Below are 26598 nucleotides of genomic sequence, written 5' to 3'. Positions count from 1 at the left end.
CGCGCTGGTCTGTCAGATCTCAGACAACCTGGAACTGGACTTTTGAACTTTCTGCTTAGAAAAGCCTGTGGTGACGAGAGTTTGATGCTTTAACATGACGGGCTTAGGCAGAACGATACTGACTTTCTAAAGCACGTTGACAGCTTTTCACTTTATTTTCCCTGCAGTGGAATGAGGTGGAAAGGCCCCTATTTGACACATGTCCCGCGCAGGACATTTACAAGCCACATTCCCTAGGTTGCACACAAGGACAATCCGGGGGCTGAGGCCTGTGTCTGAATACCCGCCTCCCTGTGCTCCAGGGTCTGGACATACTCCTATTCTAACATGCCTTGTGTCCTTGGTAAATTACTTCATCTCTCCTGCCTCTGTTTTCTAACCTCTAAAATGAGGTTCTTCCTACTTTTAACTATCTTTTCACCATGCCCCAGCAAGTAGGAGTTTGGAAATTGATTGCAGGTGGAAAGAGGCAGTGTTGGGTTTGCTAATTACGCTTTTCAAGCGGTCTTGTCCGTTTTCTCCCCCTTTCCAGCAGAGAGCTAAGCGTTCCTCTGAATTTGTTGACTGCACTTAGGCTCTTTTAGGTCCTGCCTCCTTTCTGGGAACAGGGGTGGGCGGAGAGGAAGGAAGTGCCCTGCAACTACCAATATTTTCCTCTAGGAGGAGCCGCGCAGCCCAAATGAGAGTGACACGCACCAACTCCCAACTCCTCGCCGGGGAACGCTTCATCCCAGCTCCGCCGAAGGCTCGGCCGGGACGGCGCTCGGCGCCTCCGCAGCGGGTCTCGAACCGGCCTCCCTCAACTCCCGCTCCCCCTCGCTGCGGCCGCCCGGCTCCCGGGGGCGGCGGGCCGGGCCCGGCTTGACCCCTGGTGAACGGCGGCCGCCGGTTCCCACCCCTCCCCTCCCAGCCTCCCTTCCCGGCTCACCCCGCCCCCTCCCCCCTCCCCGAGCCTGACAGCTTGCGAGCCGCGGAGCAGGGCGCAGCCATGGGAAGAGGAGGCGGTCTGGGGAGCAGCGGCGGCGGCGGCGGCAGCGGAGGCTGCTGCAGCGGCGGCGGCGGCGGCGGCGGCTGCTGAGCCGAGGCGGCGGCGGGGACCCGGGGGGCCGCAGGGCCCCGCGCCCTGGGCCCCAGCGCGGACGCGAACCGCGCTCTCTCTCCCGAGGCTCGGCTCGGAGGTACTGGAAGGGAGGTCCGGGATCGGGCTGTTACTTTTCCACTGTTGTGTCGGGGGGCCTGGGAGTGGAGCCTGGGACGCCAGTTGTTTATGAAAACTGGGGAATCTGTCTTACGTATTTACACTGATAATTTTTGTCCTGGTGACTTGGGGGTTGGCGGTGCGCCCCTCCTCCTCGCCAACAAGTTGTTTTCAGCTGGTGGGTAGTTGTAACCCGATCCACGCTCTGGACGTGTGTATGTGTGTGTGTGTAAGTTAGTGGGGGGCATCATGGAGTTAAGGGTGACAGGCGAACCACCCCACGCTGGCGCCTGCACCCACCCGTGTTTGCGGTGCCTGGAGGGGCTTCCTCCGAATCCAGTTTTGTTCAAGTCTTAGAAGTTTTGCGAGCGTTTCTGTTTGACACCATCAGTCAGCGAGGCTGGGGCAGGAACTGCAGAGACTCAGCTGCTGAGCGAGGAGAGGTCCCAGGCTGCGCAGGGAGAGGGCAAAAGAGAGGAGGTGGTCCGGCTGTGCGCCTCTACCCCTCGCGCTCTTCCCCAAAGCGCACCACCCTTTGTGCGTTTGTGCAGGCTGCAGCCGGGACATTGGCACCGACGGAGCTGGGGCTAGAGTCACGGCCAGCAGTCCGCATGAGCTGAGGTGGGTGGAGATCGTGGCGAGCCGAGCTCCTCCAGTCCTGGACACACTTGGGGTTATGAAATCGACCAGGCTCAAAGTTTTGACAGAACTGCTCGAGGCAAGAGAGCCGCGGGTGAGTGGGATAGTGTCGGATCTGGGGTGAAGAGTCTGGCGGTGCTCAGTGGGAGGGTGCTGAGCAGGGTCACCGACTTGCGGGTGCACAGTGAACTCTATTTGGGGGTGAGTGCTTTGTATATAACCCGGAGCAGGAGGGTACGCCTGTTGGGGCCGCGCTGCGGGAGTCGGTGGCCGGTTGCGGGGTCTGAGTGCTGAATGGGTGTACGTGCGCGCTGTGTGTGTGAGCCCATGTGTGCTCCTGGGGGTGGGGGGCGTGTCGGAGCCTGAGCCAGTAGGGTGTGCGGGGGAGTTGGGGGAGGAGGCCGGAGAGGTGCGGCCCCTCTGTTTGTGCCGCCAGAAGACCTTGGAAGGGACAGGGAAAGGTAACGGGAAGCCAGAGGGTTGGGAAGTCGCAGGAGTTGCTGAACGGGATTGAAGTACCACAGACTTTAAAATACTAATCCCTTAGCCGTCCAAGGGCTGGTGGTAGAGGTTTCTGGAGCTCTCAGGAGACCTGCACAGGAGGACTGAGAGTCTAGGAGATGTGTGAATGTGTGGGTCCAGAAGCCCGGAGACGCGGACGCAGTTTGGATCGGTGGATCTGAGATTCCCAGGGTGCTGTAGTCAGTCTCTGGGGAGTTTAGGCTCCCTGGTGTGTGTGCCTGGGAAGGCACTCACCTTTCCTCACCGTGGCAGTTCTGTGCCCTGAGCAGTTGCTGTCATCTTGGAAGTTCTCTTCTCTGGGGATTCCAGGGTATATAGACTTTGCAAGTAACTAGTATTGAAACATTTCTAGAAAGTAAAATGCTGGATAGAAACGAAATAAAATTTAGTGGACGAGAGTTGTTGGTTCCATCTTTTCTGTGACTGGAGATTGTTTCCTTCTGAGAAAAGCAAAGATCAGTGTTGCCAGATTAGATTTCAAGGAGTCTGGGTCATTGATGGTTTCCCTTCAGATGGACTTTAGATGGAGCTGGAAGGGTGTGTTTTAAGCCAGAGACCATTGAAAAACTTCATTTGTGGCTTAAGTATGTCCCATCTCTCATCTTCTTCCTCCCTCTTGTAAACTTCTTGCTTTACATGAATCTAAGGAAAGTTGGTGAGTCAACATTCAGTTTTTCTTTTGGAGTAAATATATCACAGTGAAATTATAGTTTAAATCTCCTGAATAGCATGGAAAACCAGCACTTCATGGGCAGAGGTGTGAAATGAAAATCTATAAATGCATTGACAAAGTGACGACACCAGTGCATTTCTTTTTTCAAGCTGAGCATAACTTTGCCTGCCAAATATTTGTTCTAGGCAGAGTTTGGGGCTATGCTTTTGATTGTTAGTTTTTAAACAGCAGACTCCACATCATAAACTTTTTAAATGGATTCTATTATTAGATGCCTTCTCTGTGCTATCTGGTGCCTGTGTTAACAGATGTTTATAGTGCTTAGTAACCTATGGAATTGTCATATTGAGTATTTTGTTAGCTCAAGACATGTTTATAGCATAATGTAATAAATGAACCCTTTGCAGTCTGCTTCTGCCAAGCACATGAAGCACCCCAACATGGAAACAAATCTTAAAGTTGGTCCAACTTGGCAAACCTTTTGGACTATCTGCTAGTAAGCGTTGTTAATATAAAGATAGATCTGAGTGATACACTGAGAATAAGGCACAACATAATGGTTTGCTTAGAAAAAAGGCATGGATTGTATTTTTTAAATCTACTAACCTTATGCTTCTGGTCATTCTACTGGTAAACTGCACAATTCCAGAGTTTTGGTTTACTTTCAGAGAATATATTTTTTAAAAGTATGTCAATAATGAAAATAATTTCTATTTTGTGTGTGTGTTCACATATGTCCATACAAATCACCTCTTTTTCTTTTTGAAAAAGAAAACCCTATAAACTGTGGTAGTGACTTAAATAATATGAGTATTCAAATCACCTAATCATTTTCTGAATCTTGAGTTGATAAGAATCGAAGTGTTCTAAGGATAGAGTCATACCTTTGCTAGCTGGGTAAACAAGGCAATACAGGATGTCTTTTTGGTAAAGTGAAATTTTTTTAAACCTGGGACAGTATAAAGTAAATAATATACTCAATAACATGGTTGATTAGTATAATCACTGACTTTAGAGGTAACTCCCTACCAGGGGCAAGAACCACCACTTCAGAGCCATCCCTATTAGTAGACCAGCTGAGCTCTTCTTGGAAATAATCAGATGAAAATCTTGCTTCCTCACTAGCCAGTCTTTTCTAGGAGAGATTCATGACTAGAAAGTTCTGCCTATACTGAATCAACATTTTCTTCTGCTTACTGGCCTAAACTGCAACCACATGCTGCTGCTGCTGCTGCTAAGTCGCTTCAGTGGTGTCTGACTCTGTGCGACCCCATAGACGGCAGCCCACCAGGCTCCCCCGTCCCTGGGATTCTCCAGGCAAGAACACTGGAGTGGGTTGCCATTTCCTTCTCCAATGCACAAAGGTGAAAAGAGAAAGTGAAGTCACTGTCATGTCCGACTCTTAGGGACCCCTTGGACTGCTGCCTACCAAGCTCCTCCGCCCATGAGATTTTCCAGGCAAGAGTACTGGAGTGGGGTGCCATTGCCTTCTCCGCTGGAACCACATACAGTGAATCTAATCTCTCATCCCTTTAAGTGCTGCATGGAGAACAAATAGCCTGCTCCTTCTTCCTGAATTCTTTTTTGCCTGTTCTCAGAGTTGTTCCTCACCCACTGTGGAGTGCCACACATTTCTGCCCTGACCAATATGCCCTTGAGTCCACATTCTCACCATCTTTCCTAAGGTATATCATCCAAAACATAGATGTGAAATGCTGAGTCCTGGACGTTTTACATCTATTCAGTTCAGTTCAGTTCAGTCGCTCAGTCATGTCCGACTCTTTGCAACCCCATGAATCGCAGCACGCCAGCCCTCCCTGTCCATCACCAACTCCCGGAGTTTACCCAAACTCATGTCCATCAAGTTGGTAATGCCATCCAGCCATCTCATCCTCTGTCGTCCCCTTCTTCTCCTTCCCGCAATCCCTCCCAGCATCAGGGTCTTTTCCAATGAGTCAACTCTTCGCATGAGGTGGTCAAAGTATTGGAGTTTCAGCCTCAGCACCAGTCCTTCCAATTAAGTCAGCTTAATATTCATGAGCTCTTTTAGCCATTTCATTACACTGTTCACTAATTTCAAACCTGTAAACAACTCATTTCTTCTCAGATTATTAATCATCCACAGTCAAAACATTATGATATAATAGTTTCAAGACTTTTTTTCATGCCTGAACTCCCAATGAGTCTGTGGAAAATGTAATACCGTGTAGGTGAATAGAATTCTACATGCAGTGAAGACAGCTCTCTCATTTCTTACTATCAAGGAATACCAAGCCCTGAATAGCAGATGTAGAATATTCTGAAAATGAGCAAATTGCAGCTGCACGTTATAGACAGGTAGAGATGACGTTGTGAGATATTCTTTTCACAAGTGTGAGTTGGTATTTGCAGTCAGCATTTATTGAAGGCTTGTTCTGTCCAAGTCCTAGACACTATACTATCTGGCCCTAAATGAAGTGAAAGTACATCGAACAGAGACACTTCCTCAGGCAATGAGGTTGAAGATGTACATATAGGACATGAACTGAGTCAACAATCTTGTCTTCCTCTGAAGATAAATGCTTGCTGATGCCGCAGGGAAGTCTAGAGCAGTTATATGTCAGTACTCAGGGAGCTCCCTGATACTCCTCACTTACCAAGTCCTCACCTTGGAGGGAGCAAGCAAAGCTGGTGCATACAGGGAAGAGGGCGTGGTGCAAAGGCAGCAGCTTTGGGACCCATCTGAGCCCAGTTTGAGTCTGAACTTTACTACCAACATGCAAATTAACTCCACTGAGAATGAATTTTCTTCTCTGTGAATATTTTGTGCCTACTGCCAGTGAGTATTTTCTCCTCTGTGAGTATTTTGTGCCAGGACAGAGGCGTTTCCACATGTAGCATTTACGACCTGGACTTGGTATTAGACACCTATCTGTTATGATTGATTTCTCTTTTGTGTATCTGGCTGAGGCTTCCCGACTAAATTATGAGTTTCCTCTGCCACCAGCTGAGAATCTGCCACAGCCGAGACTCTTCTGTCTTCCTGCAGAAAGTGTTTATGCTTGATGATGATGACAGTGTTGTTTATATCAGTAAGTCTGGATGTGAAAGAAATGACCATTTCTTCTTGGTAAAAAGAGAAAACTAACCTATGATAAAGACTGACTTCTGGGCCTATCAGAAGATCCTGCTGCTGCTGCTGCTAAGTCGCTTCAGTCGTGTCCGACTCTATGCAACCCCATAGACGGCAGCCCACCAGGCTCCCGTCCCTGGGATTCTCCAGGCAAGAACACTGGAGTCAGAAGATCCTACTTGTGCACAAACTTCAGTCAAGACAAGGGGCCAGTGTGATTCTTGTGCTCTTAGATGCAATTGTCCATGCTGTCCCCTTCGTGTGTGTGTGTGTGTGTGTGTGTGTGTCTGCTTGCAGTAACAGTCCTCACCCATCCCCCTTGCATTAAGGTCTCCATCCATATTACATTTTCTTCCTTGCTTTATTCTTTCCTCATTTAAAGGGAGGAAATAGTCAATGATAAAGTGCATTTTTTAAAGTTCAAAAATCTATTTCGTTGTATTGACCTATGTGGGAAAAGAAGCTGAAAAAGGTATATATACATACATATATCTGAACCACTTTGCTGTACACTTGAAACTAACACAATATTTTAAATCAGCTATACATCAATTAAAAAATTTTTTAAATCTATTTCACTACTCCCTGCCTCTTATTCACCCTCCTCCCTCAAATATAGCAGATCTATTGATAAATACTTGAATATATAATTTCTAAACCGAAGTTCTGCTTTGATATTAGAAACCTGCCAGTTAGGGTGACATACTGTGAAATAAAGTAGGTGTCAGGAAACCTGGGTCTCCTCACCTCTGCTTCCAATAGGCTTTGTAATTTTTGCAGACTACTTAACTTTCTTGAGCGTCATATTTCTCACAAGTTAATAACAAATAAACAACAAAAAGAGAGGAATTATCAAGATGATCTCCTAGGATTTTTTGCAGAGCTATATTTGTATCCATTAAATTACTGAATTTCTCTCTCAGATCTTTTTGGGCTTTGCTTGAACATCTGTAGGAACACCTATTTCCCTCATTTTCAGTCTCGTGGTCTACTCTTTACATATCTGTGTTCCTTGCTAGGCTGTGGGATTCTCAAGAGCACAAAATAAATGTGATTCGTTTTTTTTATTGTTTCACTCTGCTAAATGCTGTAGACACAGCCGTGTGGAAAGAGTGTTATTTGACTTAATGTGGGCTACCTTGGACAGTTGAGCTATAATTTATATCATTTATTTAACAGTGTGCAACAATTTTGGATATAAGCATCAGAAATACTGTTTAATGATTCTCTTCCCTTACCGTTAATTTTTAAAAATCAATTATGTAAAACAGATAAAAATGTAATCACAACCATGCTTCCAGCTCCCATTTCTAAACAATACCAGCTCATCACAGTCTAATGCAGGAGGTCTTCCTGAAGTAGTTTCTTTTCTTTTGTTGTTGTTTTTATTTTGAGCTAAACAAATTTCCATGAAGAGTACCAGATTCTTAAAAGAAGAATGACAGAGAGGGTCATTGCTTAGTCTCAACTTCCTTTTGGGGTGTTTCTTACTTAATATAAGCGAATGAACCCTTAGGTCAGGTCCCCATTTCACTGAATAATGATTCATAGGAAGGCGATGATTTCGTCAAATTATTTGGCTGTGTGTTTTTAATTAGCCTCTCACCTTCAAATACTCCGTTCCCAAATCAGTAGATAATTTCTTCTACAGAGTCCTTAAAACTTCCACATATGTTTACTGCTCTGATTAGGGCTTGCATCTTTTGTTATTGACTAGACTTCAGTCAGTTTTCTTTAGAAGAATGTCATTATAATCCCAATGAAATAGACTTCTTAGATTGTGAATTTGTTTAAATATAAACAAGTCTATCCCCTGCTGGCTGGGCTTCTAAGTGGAAAATGTATCCTAAGGAAAACGCTCACTTCATGGAGATTTGGCACCAGTGGTAGAAAGTACCCCATAAATCCCTCAGTCAGCATTAGAACCAAAAGGGCTTGCAAATTGAACAGGTGCTTTGATGTATTGGTCTATGGTGGACAGCCTGCTATGCTAGACATTTGCTGTAATAACTCCTTGATTGTATCTTCAGTTGTTTACAAAATATAACATTTAAAGTAATATATAATTAAAAACCTTAAGAGAGGCATCCCTCTCTGTTCCTTTAGTATAGGGCTTCCCTGGTGGCTCACATGGTAAAGAATCGGCCTGCAATGCTGGAGACCCAGGTTCAATCCCTGGGTTAGGACGATCTCCTGGAGAAGGGAATGACAACCAACTCCAGTATTCTTATCCGGAGAATCCCATGGATAGTGGGGTCTGGCAGGCTACAGTCCATGGGCTCACAAAGAGCCGAAAACAAATGCGTGACTAACATTTGTTAATGTATTAGACATATGATAAAGTCATTGGTGCATAGAAAAACTCATTTTTTGTCTTAAAAATATCCTTTATCAAAGCATCACATTATATCCACCTTTTTTTTTTTTAATCTTTGAGTGGTCATATCAAAAAAGTAGAGTGAGATCATTACAAAAGAGAGTCTTACAAAGTTTTCTTCTCGTGCTCGTTAAACTAGAAGGTGCTACTGTGATGCAGAAAATACATCATCTCAAGTTTGAGGATGGCTGATGAGTCCTCAGTTAGACTTCCAGTTATGATTGCTGTCATTCAGCTTTGTCCTTGGTCAGGATGATGGCATATGATCCCACTTCACCCTATCAGTGGCTTCTTTGGACATCTTCAAGCCATGTTATTGTTACCCGGGAGAAACCTCAATTTGATAAAGCAAAGTAAAGAGCCTAGAAAAGCATAAGTGAATGAGAAATTGTGAAAAGATCCCTGAAGACAAACCCTCTACAATGGTTTCTTCCCATAAGGGGAGAAGATACCAGGATCCCTGCCAAGATGAGGATGACAGAAAAGACACCAGTTTTATACCGAACAAGTCAGAAAGACTAAAGAAAGAGCAGCAGAATGAAGAGGAAGGATTTCTTTTTATCAGCAGTCAATGCAGCACCATATTTCCAATAGGGACATGTCCAAAACAATCTTTGTTTGTCATAGAATAAACATTCAATACTGATATGTTACTAATGATATTGTTGTTTTTGTTCAGTCACTAAGTCATGTCTGGCTTTTTGCGACCCCATGGACTGCAGTATGTGAGGCTTCACTGTCCTTTACTATTTCCCAGAGTTTGCTCAAACTCATGTCAGTTTGTTGGTGATGCATCCAACCATCTCATCCTCTGTCATCCCCTTCTCCTCCTGCCTTCAATCTTTCCCACCTATTAGGGTGAGTCAGCTCTTTGCATCAGGTGGCCAATGTATTGGAGCTTCAGCTTCAGCATCAGTCCTTCCAATGAATATTCAGGTTTGATTTCCTTGCCATCCAAGGGACCCTTAAGAGTCTTCTCCAGCACTGCAATTTGAAAGGATCAATTCTTTGGTGCTCAGGCTTCTTTTTGGTCTAACTCTCATATCCATACATGCCTACTGGAATAACTATAGTTTTGACTATATGGATCTTTGTTGGCAAAGTGATGTCTCTGCTTTTGAATATGCTATCTAGGTTTGTCATAGCTTTCCTTCTGAGGAGTGAGTGTCTTTTAATTTCATGACTGCAATCACTGTCCCTAGTGATTTTGGAGCCCAAGAAAAGAAAATCTATCACTCTTTTCACTTTCTCCCACCTATTTGCCATGAAGTGATGAGACGATGCTGTGATCTTAGTTTTTTGAATTTGAGTTTTAAGCCAGTTTTTTTGTTCTTCTCTTTCACCCTCCTCAAGAGGCTCTTTAGTTCATCTTCACTTTCTGCTATTAGAGTGGTATTATCTGCATATCTGAAGTTGTTGATATTTCTCTCAGCAACCTTGATTAGTGATTAGTCCAGCCTGGCATTTCATATGATGTACTCTGCATAGAAGTTAAATTAGAAAGGTGACAATATACAGTCTTGACGTATTCCTTTCCCAGTTTGAACCAGTTTGCTCCATGTCCGTTTCTAACTCTTGCTTCTTGACCTGCATGCAGGTTTCTCAGGAAAGAGGTAAGGTACGCTGGTATTTCCATCTCTTTGAGAATTTTCCACAGTTTGTTGTGATCCACACAGTCAAAGGCTTTAGCGTAGTCAGTGATACAGAAGTAGATATTTTTCTGGAATCCTGTGCTTTTTCTATGATTGAATGAATGTTGGCAATTTGAGCTCTGGTTCCTCTGCCTTTTCTAAATCCAGCTTTTATATCTGGAAGTTCTCAGTTCACATAGTGCTGAAGCCTAGCTTGAAGGATTTTGAGCATTACCTGGCTAGCGTGTGAAATGAGTGCAATTGTGCGGTAGTTTGAGCATTCCTTGGCATTGCTCTTCTTTGGGATTGGAATGAAAACTGACCTTTTCCAGTCCTGTGGCCACTGCTGAGTTTTCCAAATATGCTAAGATATTCAGTGCAGCACTTTGACGGCATCATCTTTCAGGATTTGAAATAGCTCAGCTGGAATTCCATCACCTCCTCTAACTTTGTTTGTACTAAGGCTCATTTAACTTCACACTCTAGGATGCCTGGCTCTAGGTGAGTGACCACACCATCATCATCTATGTCATTAACACCTTTTTTGAACATCAACTAACACCAAATAAAGAATACCCTTTTCGTCCTAGGGGATTGGAATGCAAAAGTAGTCAAGAGACAAGTCAAGAGACACCTGGAGTAACAGGCAAGTTTGGCCTTGGAGTACAAAATGAAGTAGAGAAAAGGCTGACAGAGTTTTGTCCAGAGAACGCACTGGTCATAGCAAACACCCTCTTCCAGCAACACAAGAGATGACTCTACACATGGACATCACCAGATGGTCAATACCAAAATCAGACTGATTATATTTTTTGTAGCTGAAGTTGGAGAAGCTCTATACAGTCAGCAAAAATAAGACCCAGAGCTGACTGTAGCTCAGATCATGAGCTCCTTATTTCAAAGTTCAGGGTCAAATTAAAGAAAGTAGGGAAAAACCACTAGGCCAGTCAGATATGATCTAAATCAAATCCCTTATGATTATACTGTGGAGGTAAAGAATATATTTAAGAGATTAGATCTGGTAGACAGAGTGCCTGAAAAATTATGTGGAGGTTCATAACATTATACAATAGGCAGTGACCAAAACCATCCCAAGGGAAAAAAATGCAAGAAGGCAAAGTGGTTGTCTTATGAGGCTTTACAAATAGCTGAAAAAAGAAGAGAAGTGAAAGGCAAGGGAGAAAGGGAAAGATACACCCAACTGAATGCAGAGAATAGCAAGGAGAGATAAGAAGCCCTTCTTAAATGAACAATGCCAAGAAATAGAGGAAAACAGTAGATTGGGAAAGACTAGAGATCTCATCAAGAAAATTGGAGATATCAAGGGAATATTTCATGCAAAGATGGACACAATAAAGGACAGAAACAGTAAGAACCTAACAGAAGCAAAGAGATTAAGAAGAATTGACAAGAATATACAGAAGAACTAACGACGTTAGTATGTAGTAAAATAGAGAGAAATTGAGGTTGTTGACAAGACCTATGTGGAGAGTTGGGGGCAAAAGGATGTGGATAGAATTGGAGGATCACTAGTCTCTAAGCTCATAATGCAAATTTAATATTAATTCACCTTAGATTAATGATGGCACCCAAACGTGATGACCAGGTTTCCAAAGTGGATCTTGTTCAGGGCCTTGGAAACCTTGAAGCAAGGTGGAAACATTTTTAATTTTTCCACAGGATGCAGTAGAACTGGGAATAATCATCCTGTCTGCCAGCTCTTGGTATACCCTCATCACAGAGTATGAAATTTTAATTCTCTTTGCCTTTGTCCTGTACACTTTAGTGTTTTTATTTATTCTTTCAGTACATATAAGGTATGCAAGAGTTAATTATGTCATCTGAAAAGTACTTTGAAAACTAATTAGGAAAAGATGCTGAATAAATAAGATATTTTATTAGCCTGCAGGATGAAAATTGGCCAACCTACTCATTCCAATCCCAAAGAAAGGCAATGCCAAAGAATGCTCAAACTACCGCACAATTGCACTTATCTCACACACTAGTAAAGTAATGCTCAAAATTCTCCAAGCCAGGCTTCAGCAATATGTGAACCATGAACTTCCTGATGTTCAAGCTGGTTTTAGAAAAGGCAGAGGAACCAGAGATCAAATTGCCAACATCCGCTGGATCATGGAAAAAGCAAGAGAGTTCCAGAAAAACATCTATTTCTGCTTTATTGACTATGCCAAAGCCTTTGACTGTGTGGATCACAAAAAACTGTGGGAAATTCTTCAAGAGATGGGAATACCAGACCACCTGATCTGCCTCTTGAGAAATCTGTATGCAGGTCAGAAAGCAACAGTTAGAACTGGACATGGAACAACAGACTGGTTCCAAATAGGAAAAGGAGTACTTCAAGGCTGTATATTGTCACCCTGCTTATTTAACTTATATGCAGAGTACATCATGAGAAACGCTGGACTGGAAGAAACACAAGCTGGAATCAAGATTGCTGGGAGAAATATCAATAACTTCAGATATGCAGATGACACCACCCTTATGGCAGAAAGTGAAGAGGAACTCAAAAGCCTCTTGATGAAAGTGAAAGTGGAGAGTGAAAAAGTTGGCTTAAAGCTCAACATTCAGAAAAGGAAGATCATGGCGTCCGGTCCCATCACTTCATGGGAAATAGATGGGGAAACAGTGGAAACAGTGTCAGACTTTATTTTTTGGGGCTCCAAAATCACTGCAGATGGTGACTGCAGCCACGAAATTAAAAGACACTTACTCCTTGGAAGGAAAGTTATGACCAACCTAGATAGCATATTCAAAAGCAGACACATTACTTTGCCAACAAAGGTCCGTCTAGTCAAGGCTATGGTTTTTCCAGTGGTCATGTATGGATGTGAGAGTTGGACTGTGAAGAAAGCTGAGCACCGAAGAATTGATGCTTTTGAACTGTGGTGTTGGAGAAGACTCTTGAGAGTCCTTTGGACTGCAAGGAGATCCAACCAGTCCATTCTGAAGGAGATCAGCCCTGGGATTTCTTTGGAAGGAATGATGCTAAAGCTGAAACTCAGGTACTATGGCCACCTCATGCGAAGAGTTGACTCATTGGAAAAGACTCTGATGCTGGGAAGGATTGGGGGCAGGAGGAGAAGGGGATGACAGAGGATGAGATGGCTGGATGGCATCACTGACTCGATGGACATGAGTCTGGGTGAACTCCTGGAGTTGGTAATGGACAGGGAGGCCTGGCGTGCTGCGATTCATGGGGTTGCAAAGAGTCAGACACGACTGAGCGACTGGACTGAACTGAACTGAACTGGTATTTTGGGAATTACTGTGAAAAATCAAAGACAGAACATGTATTATTTATTTATTTATTTTTGTATTTAAACATGTATTTTGATTTGTCTGCATTTTAATATATATTTGATGATAATACCACATAATATATAGTCATTTAAATTTTTTTTCATGATCAATCATGTATTTACCTTATACATTAAAATTACTTGAAGATATATAACACAGGTTGATTGGGAAGAATCATCTTTATACAGACTTCATAAGTATTATCCAAGTTCTATTTATGTCATTTCAAATTTATTTATTTATTTTTATTATTTTAATTGGAGGCTAATTACTTTACAACATTGTGGTGGTTTTTGCCATACATTCATGTGAATCAGCCATGGGTGTACATGTGTTCCCTCCCCTGACCCTCCCTCCCACCTCCCTCCCCATCCCATCTCTCAGGGTCATTCCAGTACACCAGCTCTGGGCACCCTGCCTCATGCATCAAACCTGGTCTGGTGATCTATTTCACATATGATAACATACATGTTTCAATGCTATTCTCTCAAATCATCCCACCCTCGCCTTCTCCCACAGAGTCCAACAGTCTGTTCTTTACATCTTTGTCTCTTTTGCTGTCTCACATATAGGGTCGTCGTTACCATCTTTCTAAATTCCATATATATGCATTAATATATTGTATTGGTATTTTTCTTTCTGACTTACTTCACTCTGTATAATAGGCTGCGGTGTCATCCACCTCATTAGAACTGATTCAAATGCATTCTTTTTAATAGCTGAGTAACATTCCATTGTGTAAATGTACCACAGCTTTCTTATCCCTTTGTCTGCCGATGGACATCTAGGTTGCTTCCATGTCTTGGCTATTGTAAACAGTGCTGCGATGAACATTGGGGTACACGTGTCTCTTTCAGTTCTGGTTTCCTTGGTGTGTATGCCCAGCAGTGGGATTGCTGGGTCATAAGGCAGGTCTATTTCCAGCTTTTTAAGGAATCTCCACACTGTTCTCTATAGTGCTGTACTAGTTTGCATTCCCACAAACAGTGTAAGAGGGTTCCCTTCTCTCCACACCCTCTCCAGCATTTATTGCTTATAGGCTTTTGGATAGCGGCCATTCTGACTGGCATGAGATGATACCTCATTGTGGTTTTGATTTGCATTTCTCTGATAATGAGTGATGTTGAGCGTCTTTTCATGTGTCTGTTAGCCATGTGTATGTCTTCTTTGGAGAAATGTCTGTTTAGTTCTTTGGCCCATTTGTTGATTGGGTCACTTATTTTTCTGGAATTGAGCTGCAGGAGCTGCTTGTATATTTTTGAGATTAGTTCTTTGTCAGTTGCTTCATTTGCTATTATTTTCTCCCATTCTGAAGGTTGTCTTTTTACCTTGCTTATAGTTTCCTTCGTTGAGAACACGTATTTATTGAGCCATTACCATGTTCCCAGAAATGTTTGGGACACTGGAGAATACAAAAGTAGTATAAGACATGACCTTTGATTTGCTGCTGCTGCTAAGTCACTTTATTCGTGTCCGACTCTGTGTGGCCCCATAGATGGCAGCCCACCAGGCTCTTCTGTCCATGGGATTCTCTAGGCAAGAATACTGGAGTGGGTTGCCATTTCCTTGTCCAACCTTTGATTTGAGGACCTAGCAATTAAGTTAGGAAGGCAACACTAATAATGTACGTGGGGTGCCTATGTACTGACAAGTACACAATTTAACAAAGAATTATATTACAGAATGTAAATGTGACATTTATTTAGAGTGAAGGGAGATCTGTTTTGAGCTAAAGCATTTGAGGTGAGGCATTATGGACAAAGTGGCTCCAAAGCCAGGATTTAAAATACAGTGAATTGTTTGGACAGGTAGACATTGTGCGTGAGAAGGGTGGGAACTGAGCTCCAGGAGGTATGTCTGGAGCTCCCGGGGTCATTTGTAACAGGGAGCAGGAGGGGTGTAGCAGGCTGTGGATTGGTTTCCCGCTGGAAGCCCTTCTCATTGCTAATTATGGATTTACAGATGTGCCATATAGGCCCCTCCCTTGGGTGGCTGTTCAGGTGGACATGGCCATCTTGAACCTAGTCCTTGCTAGACAGTGGTGACGCTTGCAGGTGTCTCTGTAGACTTCTCTTGCGTGAACATTATGTAAATTCAATTTAAAAACTTCTTTCTTTAGCAGTATTCCAAGAAGTCTATTAAAGATGCCCACATTGTGGTTTCTCTTTAAGAATATGATCTTGAGTGTACCCTATGATGGTAGAGTTGGCCTGGGATTTCCTCCTATAGCCACACTTCCCTGCCACATCCTTGTTCTGACAGTGTTGGGCCTACAGAGCCATGGAGTTTCCTAGAATCTGAGATCCTTCACCAGTGATTCTCAACCATTCTGCTAAGCAGGGCATAGGGGCATTTGGAAATAGGGTTGTTCAAAGGACTGGAAGGATTTATGGACTTTTAGTGCCTAGAGTCAGGATGCTAAATGTCTGTAATGCCTGAGGCAACCCTATACAAAGGAGAATGCTAGTGGACCCTTGCTGAAAGCTGAATCTAACATCCTCCCTTTATTTATAGATGAGGAAATGGGAGTGACAAGACTTCCCCAGCATTAAACTCCCCAGGGACAGTGCCAGATTTATAGCCCTGTTCTTCTAGCTTTCTTTCAAGGGTTCTTTCTGCTACATCACAGTCCCACTCATAAACATTGACTTTCACTATTTTGTTTATAGCATGTGGTTTATGTCCATCATTCATGAGTGGGTGGGTTGTGGATTAAGACAAGTGACACTTGACCAGCAGTTCTTTTCCCTGGGAACACACAGAGATTTGCCTGTGAGTCAGGGCTGGCGGATGTCTTCTGGGGTGGCAGCCGCTGCAGAAGCCTAAAGGTAGGTTGGCATTTTGGAAAGGGCATGCAGTAGGCTTTGGAATCACACAAATCTGGCTTGTCTGAAGAGATTTGAATCCAGCTCATTTAATCCCCTAGAGAAGGGAATGGCAACCCACTCCAGTATTCTTGCCAGGAGAATTCCATGGACGGAGGAGCCTGGTGGGCTACAGTTCATGGGGTCGCAAATGGGGTTGCAAAGAATCCGACATGACTAAGCGACTAACGTTTTCACTTTTTCACTGCCATTTACTACCTTTACAACTCTCAGCAAGTTAATGAATCATTCGGAGCTTTATCTGCAAAAGGGGGATAGTGATTCTTGGGAAAGTTGATGTAGTTTAAATGAATCCAAACAATGCCTGGCTCATATGGATGACCAGCAGCACCATCTTGCTCTAAGAACAAGCCTTAAAAACTTTCCTCCTAAAAGGTTATTTGATACCAATTGCTGCTTTTTCCCCCCCTTCTGCTTTCTCTGATCAACCCAAGTTACAGTTTTAATGAGTCCCTGAAGTGTTTTTTTTTGTTTGAATTGTTGAAATTTCCTCCTTCAGAAGAGGCCAGAGATTAGTTTCTTGTGACTTCTCTGTTAATGTGCCTAGACTATTAACATACAACAGAAATGAAAGATATACCCAGATGATTATCAGTGGCTTGTGAAATTTGACTTTTAACCTCAGTAACATAAGCCATTTCTGGATATATATGTTTGTCAGAGAGATTGCTGTCTGTCAGTGTAGGCAAAGTGTTGCTTGGTGAGTTAAGGGACAGTTGAAAGTTGGCCAGTTGGGGTGGTGGGGCTTGTAGTAAAAGGCTTTTCTGAGGACAGAACAGCCTACGTTGATGCGCCTTGACTTGTGAGAACATAGGGGGATGAGCACAATAGCCCAAGAGTGTTTCAGTCCTTGACTTTGAAAAAACTTGCAGATTTTGACACCTAAGTGCACATCTTCTATTACTGGAACACTTTAAAGTTGCTTCTCTTTGTTAAAGGTTAATTTTCTTAAAAGGTAAAACCATGATAGAAAACAAACATGTAAAATAATACAGATATTGATTAATGAAGGAACTTGAAAAGATGTCATAGTCATTTCAAAGGAGAACCACACAAATGTAGATACAGTAGAGGAATGTTGAAATGAATTTGTAAACTCTGACTTATCCATAGGGAAATAATCAATTACATCCCATGGATACAACTGATTTGCATTTATTTGAACAAAAACTATTTTTGTGGCTCATTTCTACAAGTTAACTTCTGATTCTGCAAAGCTATAAAATAGCATAGTCAAAGACAAAGGCTCAGACTCCCATAGGATCAGCTAATCCCTGGAGGCTCAGCATTCCATTGAAAGGATATCCTGTAATTTCCTTTCTCAATGCATAGTCCAGAGTTTCTCCTTATGCCTTCATGATTCCACAGGACTCCTTTTCATGGTAGAACTTCTAATTTGCTGATGAAAACTTGGTGAGGTGAGATTTCTATAACTTTGAGAATTCTCTATTTTTCTTTGATATACATTTTACTTTAAAAAAGCTTTTGATTGTAGGAAGTTTTACATAAACAAAGTAAAGCAAATAGTATTTTGATCCTCAGGTACCCATTACTCAGCTTGCAGGGTCATCAATATTTTGCTAATCTAGTCTAATCTTTCCACATTGCCCCTAAGTATTTTAAAGCTCAGACATCTTATCTTTTCATTTGTAGATGCAAATACTTTAGTATTTTATCTAACAAGTAAGCCTCCTATTTTTAATAACCAGATGGTCTATATTTTATGATGGATAGAGAGATAATACTTTATGAAAGGACATTATACTCCTCAGGCCTGACTCTGTAATATGATAGAGGTGTGAATGTGTGTGTGTGTGTCTATACACACACACACACACACATATATATATATATATATATATATACACACATATATATACATATATATACACACACACATGCATCCCTGTAAGACTAGTTCTCTTTTGTCATTCAGGCCCAAGCTCAAATGTCACCTTCTCAAAAGGACTTCTCTGACCCCCAGCTAGAGTAGTCTTTCCTCAACTAGGGGATGCTATCATATATCTCTGTTTTATTTTCATCACAGCACCTACAACTTACCTAATGTTATCTTATTTATTAATTTGTTTTTCTATTTTTTTGTCCATCTCCACCAACAAAATCATAAGCCCTTTAATAGTACAGATCTTTTGTCTTGTTCACTTTATATCCCATAGAAAATCCTTCCTAAGTTTTGGTTGAATGAATGCATTTTAGTAGTTCATGGAAGTTTTGTTAGCATTCTTCCAAAAATTTATTTCCCTTCCACATGTCCAAACACGCATGGCTTTCATGTGCCAGTTCCTAGTGTATTTATAATTTGGTGGGATTTCCTCATACCTGGAAAATCCCATGGACAGAGGAGCCTGGTAGGCTGCAGTCCATGGGGTCGCGAAGAGTCAGACACGACTGAGCAACTTCACTTTCCCTTTTCACTTTCATGCATTGGAGAAGAAAATGGCAACCCACTCCAGTGTTCTTGCCTTGAGAATCCCAGGGACGGGGGAGCCTGGTGGGCTGCCGTCTATGGGGTCGCACAGAATCGGACACGACTGAAGCGACTTAGCAGCTTAGCAGCCTCATAGTATGGAATGAGGGACCAGAGGTAAAATTAGGTCAGTTATTATCTCTCTCCGTACATGCAAAGTTGCTCCAGTTGTGTCCAACTCTTTGCAACCCTATGGACTGTAACCTGCCAGGCTTCTCTGTCTGTGGGATTTTCTAGGCAAGAATACTGGAATGGGTTGCCATGCCATCCTCCAGGGATCTTCCTGACCAAGGGATTCAAGCCGTGTCTTTACATCTCCTGCATTTGGCAGGTGGGTTCTTTACCACTAGCGCCACCTGGGAAACCCCATCTCGCTCCATAATGACCTTAAACTGATATATTCAGTAGGCTCTTCACTTGAGTTATGTCTTGGTTTGGATTTCTCCCAGAAGAAAGCCATAACAGAAGGAATCCGGGTAAATGTTTATTTGGGAGAGTGAAAAAAGGGAGGGAAAGGAGCCAACAAAGGGTATGTTACGAAGCAAGGTAGTGTCACTGGAGTTTGTCATCTTCTTGGAGGGATTTTGGGAGCCCCGGCAAAATATGCATCTCAGAGTCCTCTCACCCAAAGCTGAAAGACTGTGAATATTTACCCACCAATTTCCATCAGTCATTAATTCCTGGTCGCTAACATTCAGGAGGGCAAAGCAATCTCCAGATGCAAGAGAGAACCTTCAGGCAGAGAAATACAGGTGCAGTGAGAAACCAGGCAGTGTGCCATATTAGGGGTTGGGGAAGGGACAGGCATCTGGTGTCAGATAGCACAATATGAGTTTTTAAAATAAACTTTTTATTTGGGACTAATTTCAGATTTACAGAAAAGTTGCAAAAACTGTAGAGTTCCTGTCTGTCCCTTGCCCAGTTTCCCCTAATGTTAACACCAGTAATCATGGTTTATTTGTCAAAATTTAAAAACAAACATTAGTACAAAACTATAAACTCCAGACTTTATTCACATTTTCTTGGTGTTTTCACTGATGTCCTTTTTTCCATTTCAGAATTCACTCCAGAGTATCACACTTTATTTAATTATAAAATTTTAAAATACTGCACATACACTTTTTTTATGAGGGTGCTGTTATATGTTCAACCAGCTAATCTTTGTAACTAAATAGTATGTTCTATGAGTGAAAATCCAACGATGTTGCTTTCCAACAATATGTTGAACACAGAGTATGGTCTCAAAACAAATACATCAAAAGCACAAGACTATTTGGTAGGACTATGTGTAGCTGAGCCGCCATCAGTTAGCTCAGAATTACTCATAGCAGTATGATGACTTGGAAGAAATTTTATTTTGAACATTGTGTCCTGAACATCAAAGGTGAAGCAGGATCCCCTAAATCAGACATGACCCAGTCAGTTCCATGTGCCTGGCTTTGTGTGTACTTGTCACATTTAATTCTGCTAACTGTGAGTCACATAGCCTATACCTTGAGCCCCTTAGATAGATGAGGGAATGAAACTCAGGGAAGTTGTTACTTGCCCAGAGATTTACAAGTGGTAAATAACTCAGTTAAAATGAAGACATATGTCTTCTGCTTTGGAGCTTATTCTCTTGACACTATCCTCCCACCTTCCCACTCTTCTCCACCTGCTTGCTCAGCCCCTCTCCTTGGTGCCTTTTGATAGTCATGCAGTCATTGACAAATCTGTATTATGAAACATGCATGGTATATTTCTCAGTAATCTGGATTAACTGTCAGCCTTAGATCTGTGAAACATTTTCTGAGCCTGCCTAACAATTTGTAAAATCTGTTGTCTTCATATCTGCATACATTGACCAAGAAGCTCATCAGAAAATTCAGACATGACCAGTTGCTCAGTCGTTTCTGACTCTTTGCCACCCCATGGACTGCAGCACACCAGGCTTCCCAGACCATCACCAACTCCGGAGCTTGCTCAAACTCATGTCCATCGAGTCAGTGATGCCATCCAACTATCTCATCCTCTGTCGCCCCTTCTCCTCCTGCCTTCAGTCTTTCCCAGAATCAGGGTCTTTTCCAGTGAGTTCCTGTGCTCTAACAATAAAGTTGATCCAGGGTCAATAATAGGCTTTAGAATTAAGCACTTCAATAGAGCAGGCATTGATGTTGTATCATAATTCAAATATTTTATTATTTTATAATGTGTTTGACTTGGCTTTGTTAACCTCTATTTCTCAGTCCTATAGTTACTTTTTTTTTTTTAACATATTACATGAAGGATATGGAATATTCAGTGAAATCATTGACTGATCTCTATACCTTCAGTAGCCCAACTGAAAATTACCTTTGGTTGCTTTGGAACTTCAGTCATGAAATTCAGAAGAAGAAATTTTTATAAATTATTCAAACTTTGACTCTGGGAAGATAAACAACATGGATATCTGGGCTAACCAATGCTGAAAACCCTCTAACCTCTAATTCTAAATTCAGAAAAGAAGAGGCTTTAAGGTTTTTTGTTTGTTTTTGCTTTGATTACAAGTTGTTGGAAGCTTAGAGTTAGTATCTAATAACACAATCTATGTAAAACACAAATTATTGGCTCAGAATGAGATCCAACTTCTAAGATGATAGAAACAATCATGTAAAAATGGTCTTTTGTCCTTAGAAAGAATAAACAAGGATTGACTGAAAGGTAATCCCTTCACATTTTAATGTTTGAAGCATTACACATTTTTAAAGGAGAAAAAGCATTACTGTTCAGATCATATTTATGAAACTGTTTTCTTTCCTTAAATGACTGCATTAGGTTGGCATGGGCTTAAACCGTGACCTTTGATCGGATGGTCAAAGGGCTGTTTGACCTTTGATCTTAGTATTTGTGACCTGCTGCTGCAGCTAAGTCACTTCAGTCGTGTCCGACTCTGTGCGACCCCATAGACAGCAGCCCACCAGGCTCCCCCGTCCCTGGGATTCTCCAGGCAAGAACACTGGAGTGGGTTGCCATTTCCTTCTCCAGTGCATGAAAGTGAAAAGTGAAAATGAAGTCGCTCAGTCGTGTCCGACTCTGTGCGACCCCATGGACTGCAGCCCACCAGGCTCCTCCATCCATGGGATTTTCCAGGCAAGAGTACTGGAGTGGCGTGCCATTGCCTTCTCCGATTTGTGACCTAGGCACAATCTATTCTTGCAGATTTGCAAATTGTGCTTCAGCAAGCCCCCGACTCAGGGTCCTCGGGGTGTCCAGAGAAGAGGGCCACGCAGACTGCACTGCAGGCTTCGCTCTGCAGAGTGCTGTGCTTACCTCTGTTTTGTACATGATGCTTCTGAGAAAAAGTAAGTTGAAGGAAGAACCTCTCTTCTCCAAAAAAAAAAAAAAAAAAAGGCAAATAGACAACCAAACATATTTAAACCATCATATATTTCCTTATTTTGTTTAGACTGCTTTTCTGAACGCTTCTCTTTAGGAACTACATGTTCTCTTTAGGAAGCCCGTGGATTTCTAGAGGAAAAATTTGTTTCTCTATGTCACATTAACTTTTCTATGTCTAAATTCAGATTTACTTTCATAATGGTGAGATTATAAGCTCCCACAGGGCAAAGGAGGCTTCCCAGTGGCACTAGTGGTAAAGAACCCGCCTGCCAGTGCAGGAGACTAAAGAGACGTGAGTTTGAGCCCTGGATTTGGAAGATTCCCTGGAGGAGGGCATGGCAACCCACTCCAGTGTTCTTGCCTAGATAAGCCCACAGACAGAGAAGCCTGGCAGGCTGCAGTCAGTCCATAGTGATGTAAAGAGTGGGACACGACTGAACCGATTTAGCACCCATGCACAGGGCAAGGGACTGTGTATGTTCTACTTGGTGCGCACTCAGTAGTTTGCTTTGCCAGCTACTGTTGTATGGGCAACATTAAAGTGCTTACTATTACCAGAAGCTATTCCAAGGCCTTTTTTCCTGTTATGTTATTTAATCCCACACAAAAGCCCCACGAGCCGCCTGATTCTATATTTGGTGAATATGACACAGGGAGATTGAATAATTTAGTCAATGGCCTGCAGCTGTGAGTAGCACAGTCAATTTTCAAACACGCACCTTCCAAATTTCAACTCCCATGCTTCTAGCCACTACCTGTGGGGTGGTTTTTAAAAATATATCCACAAATTCTTTGCTACTGTTCCCATCAAGAGGTGGACTCCAGGTTTTTCTCCCTCAGAGTGGGACCTGGACTTGGTGACTCATTTCTAAGGAACAGAATAAAGTAGAAGTGATGATTCGAAACTTTGGAGTCCAGATCACTCAAAGGCGCTGTGGCTTCTGTCTTGGTTGCTCTGTCTTTTGGATCATTCATTCTGGGGGAAACTGACAGCCACATGTTGAGCTGCCCCGTGGAGAGGCCCACATGGAAAGAGAGTGAGAGACTCCCACAGCCAGCGTGGAATGAAACTCAGGCCCCCAACCCAGTAGCCAATGTGAAACCAAAGCCTCTGGACAATAACCACCATGACCTTGGAGATGAAGCCATCAGCCCCAGTCTAACCTCAGAATGACCCTTTCCTGCCAGCATCTTGACTGTGACCTTGTGAAAGACCCTGAGTTAGAATCACCCAGCTAAACCTCTTCTAGGCCCCTACCCACAGACTGTAAGATAATAAATGTTTGTTGTTTTAAACTGCTACATTTTGAGTTAACTTGTTATGCAGTGATAGATAACTAAGGCAGCCTAACACTGCCTTGATCACTTTAAAAAAAAATTGTCTTAATTTCAGTAAATCTTAAATTTTGAAATATTGATAGAGCAAAGAGAAATTTTCCAGAAAAAAAACAGCTGCCAAATATAAGTAGTAAAATGTTAATGACCCGTTAACATAATAGTTATAATGACATCCCTGGGATTTGGGATTTTGTAATTCAAAGGACAACTGCCTTAAAAATCCATGATTTAAAAGGAAGGATATTAATAATAACCACATTGCTGAAGATAGCATTTTGAACTTTTAAAAAAATCCTCATGGGAAAACTCAGGAAATATTTTGTTTGGTAAGTTATCACTCATAATCTTAGACTGTCAGGAGCATGCTTGCACTGTAAAGTATTTAAAGAGGGATATAAAACAAAGTTGAATTTTAACCTCTTCCCTAGTGATTCCGCTCAACTCTTCAAAGGGGGTCCTAAAAGCTCATAGGTCAAGCCATGTCTTGGTTTGCTCTGCCTGCCAAATTGCATTAACTTTGCTTTATGGCCACTTACAGTTTAATAAATTACTTGGACTTTGATTAATATCTTTTAAGCTTAAACCCAAGAATTTGAATAAGACTTTGGGACATAGTACTGTAAACTTATTTAAAGATGGACTCTCAGAGCTGGAAAGAGATGGGTTAATGTTGGATTTAGTACATGTATATGTACTGAATTTAGAGCATTTTAAGATCCTCACAGAAGACTCTAAATGATTTGCCTTTTTAAAAAACATGTAAAGGTGATTTTTTTTCTTATATACTTACAAAGTGAAATCACTATTCATGAAGTGGATATGACTAGTTCTTGCTTGGTATTCAGAATCAATACAGAGATGCTGGTTTTCCTTCCCTATGTTGGAGAACATAGATTAGACCCTGCTAGTCCTTCCCTTTCAATCTGTTTTCCTCCATGCAGCTTACATCCTGAAAATTAAGTAAAAAATAATTTTTATATTGAACTGGACTTGATAGTTTATGCTTGACTTTGATTCATGGGTTTGTGCTGCAGGGGAGGATAAAGATGAATATTGATAGCCTAAGTATAAAGAGCCATCATTACCATAATTCATTCATTCACTCACTGTCAAATCACTCATTAATTCAATCTATACTTTGCCCAGCAGAGCAGGGACTGGGTGCTGGAATCCTATAATAAACAACTCAGACATAGCCTTTGCCTCATGTGAGTTCATGGTCTACAATGGAGAAGGACATTAACCAAGTATAATTAAAAGCAGTTTTAAGTATACTATGGAATAAAAGAATAAGGAGACCTAATTCAGGTGGGGGCTTGGTGGTAAGGGAAGGCTTTCAAAAGAAGATTTTGAAATCTAAAGGAGTAAGAGTAGGAGGGAGAAGGAAGAGCAATGTGGGCAGGGAGAACAGGAGCCAGAAAGTTAGCCAGTACCGTTGAGAAGTGAAGACAGTCAGTGTAGCCAGAGCCCAGGGAGTGACGAGCATGGCCTAGGAGGCCAGAGGAGGAAGCAGGGGCTGTATCTCACATGGTCTTGCAGTCTGCATTGTAGTCTTTATTAACAGAAAAGACAATAGAAAATCATTGAAGAGTTTGAAGCGAAAGGGTGACAGAATCAGGTTTGCATTTTAAGGTGGTCACCTGGCTCTATAATGAAGAATGGATGAAGGGGGAGTGGAAAGAGGTATTCAGGGAGATGAATTCTAAATCTGCTGGACGCCAGAGATATTGGAAGCTTGGACCAGAGTTGGGGTTTCCCTGGTGGCTCAGATGGTAAAGAATCTGCTTGCAGGAGACTTGGGTTGGGTCCCTGGGTCAGGAAGATGATCCCTCGGAGAAGGAAATGGTTACCCACTCCAGTGTTCTTGCCTGGGGAATTCCATGGACAGAGGAGCCTGGCGGGTTACAGTCCATAGAGTCGCAGAGTCGGACATGACTGAGAAACTAACACTTTCAACTTTCAACAATAGTTAATGGATTTACCATTTATTTATGAAGGAAAGTGGACTGGACTTTGTGCTGACTTGGATATGACTGGGTGAGGAATGCCATGTAAAACTTCCCGGTATTTGGCTTCTTCGGGTGAACGGGGAACACTGGAGGGACACCAGGCATAGGCTGGGAGACAGTGTTTAATATGGGGACATTTTCAGTGGGGGACTTTTGTAAGACATTCAGAAGGAGACCCATTGTAGTCTTAGTCCTGGACCAGAGGTATCTGGAGATAAAAATTTGGAAGTCAGTGCTTTCCACACAGTACTGAAGCCACAAAGATATCACCCTGAGCTCCCAGAGTGAAAGTGGAGTGAAAAAAGAAAGAGTAAACCTGAGTCCTGAGGAATTCCAGCATTTAAAAGCTACATGGAAGAGAAGCTGACAAATGAGAGTGAAACCTGCGACAGGGAAGATGGTAGAGTGTCATCTCAGAGGCCAAGGAAAGAGAGTCATTTAAGACGCTGATGAGGGGTAAAGTAAAAAAAAAAGAAAAAAAAAAGGCCCTGAAAATGTCCATTAGGTTAGTAAAATGGATGTCTGGAAGGACTTTAAGGAGAGCTGTGTTGCTGTAGTGATGGAGACAGAGCCCGGAGTGAAGTGTCATGGGGAGCAAGCGGGACATGAAGAAAGGAAGACAGTGGATAGAAGATAACTCAAGATATTTGGCTGTAAGGGAAACAGAAGGATGGAGCTCTTAACTGGAGGAGGAAATATAGCTAAGGGAGATGTTTCTAAGGATGAGAAACCTGAGCTTATCTAAGGGTTGATGGAAAAGAGCAATGCGAAGGTGAGGGGGTGGCTTGAAGAGAGGGTGGGTAATCCATTGTGCAGGATTCCTGAGAAGATAGCATGGTTCCACTCAGAGAACAGCTAGAGGAATCAGAGAGGAGCTAGGATCCCTGCCCTTCTGTACTAGGAGGGAAGAAGAAGGGAAGGGTGCAGATGCCAAGCTGTGGTAGCTGCAAGTTAAAGGCGTTTCTACTTGATGGCTTCTATCAATTTTGGAAAGTAGTTGAATGAGAGAGAGAAAGGGATGGCATCCTGGCAAAGAAAGGAAGCAGTT

At 42.5% G+C, this 26598-nt stretch overlaps 1 protein-coding gene across 5 annotated transcripts in view; it reads left to right on the top strand.

The window, feature by feature from the left end:
- The first annotated feature begins 681 nt into the window (after positions 1-681).
- The window catches only part of GHR (growth hormone receptor), a 307144-nt gene continuing 281227 nt past the window's right edge, over positions 682-26598 (top strand). For 2 of the 5 annotated variants that reach the window (XM_025270444.3, XM_006067065.4), the window contains exon 1: positions 682-1178. The gene's annotated coding sequence lies outside the window, so the exon portion shown is untranslated. Of the gene's footprint in view, positions 2039-26598 lie in introns of all 5 variants that reach the window. The other 3 variants (XM_044932368.2, XM_044932363.2, XM_044932364.2) reach the window with 2 other exon arrangements.

The sequence above is a fragment of the Bubalus bubalis genome, chromosome 19 (genome assembly GCF_019923935.1).
Source record: "Bubalus bubalis isolate 160015118507 breed Murrah chromosome 19, NDDB_SH_1, whole genome shotgun sequence".
NCBI classification, from domain to species: domain Eukaryota; kingdom Metazoa; phylum Chordata; class Mammalia; order Artiodactyla; family Bovidae; genus Bubalus; species Bubalus bubalis.
This window is presented reverse-complemented; position numbering and strand designations above follow the sequence as displayed.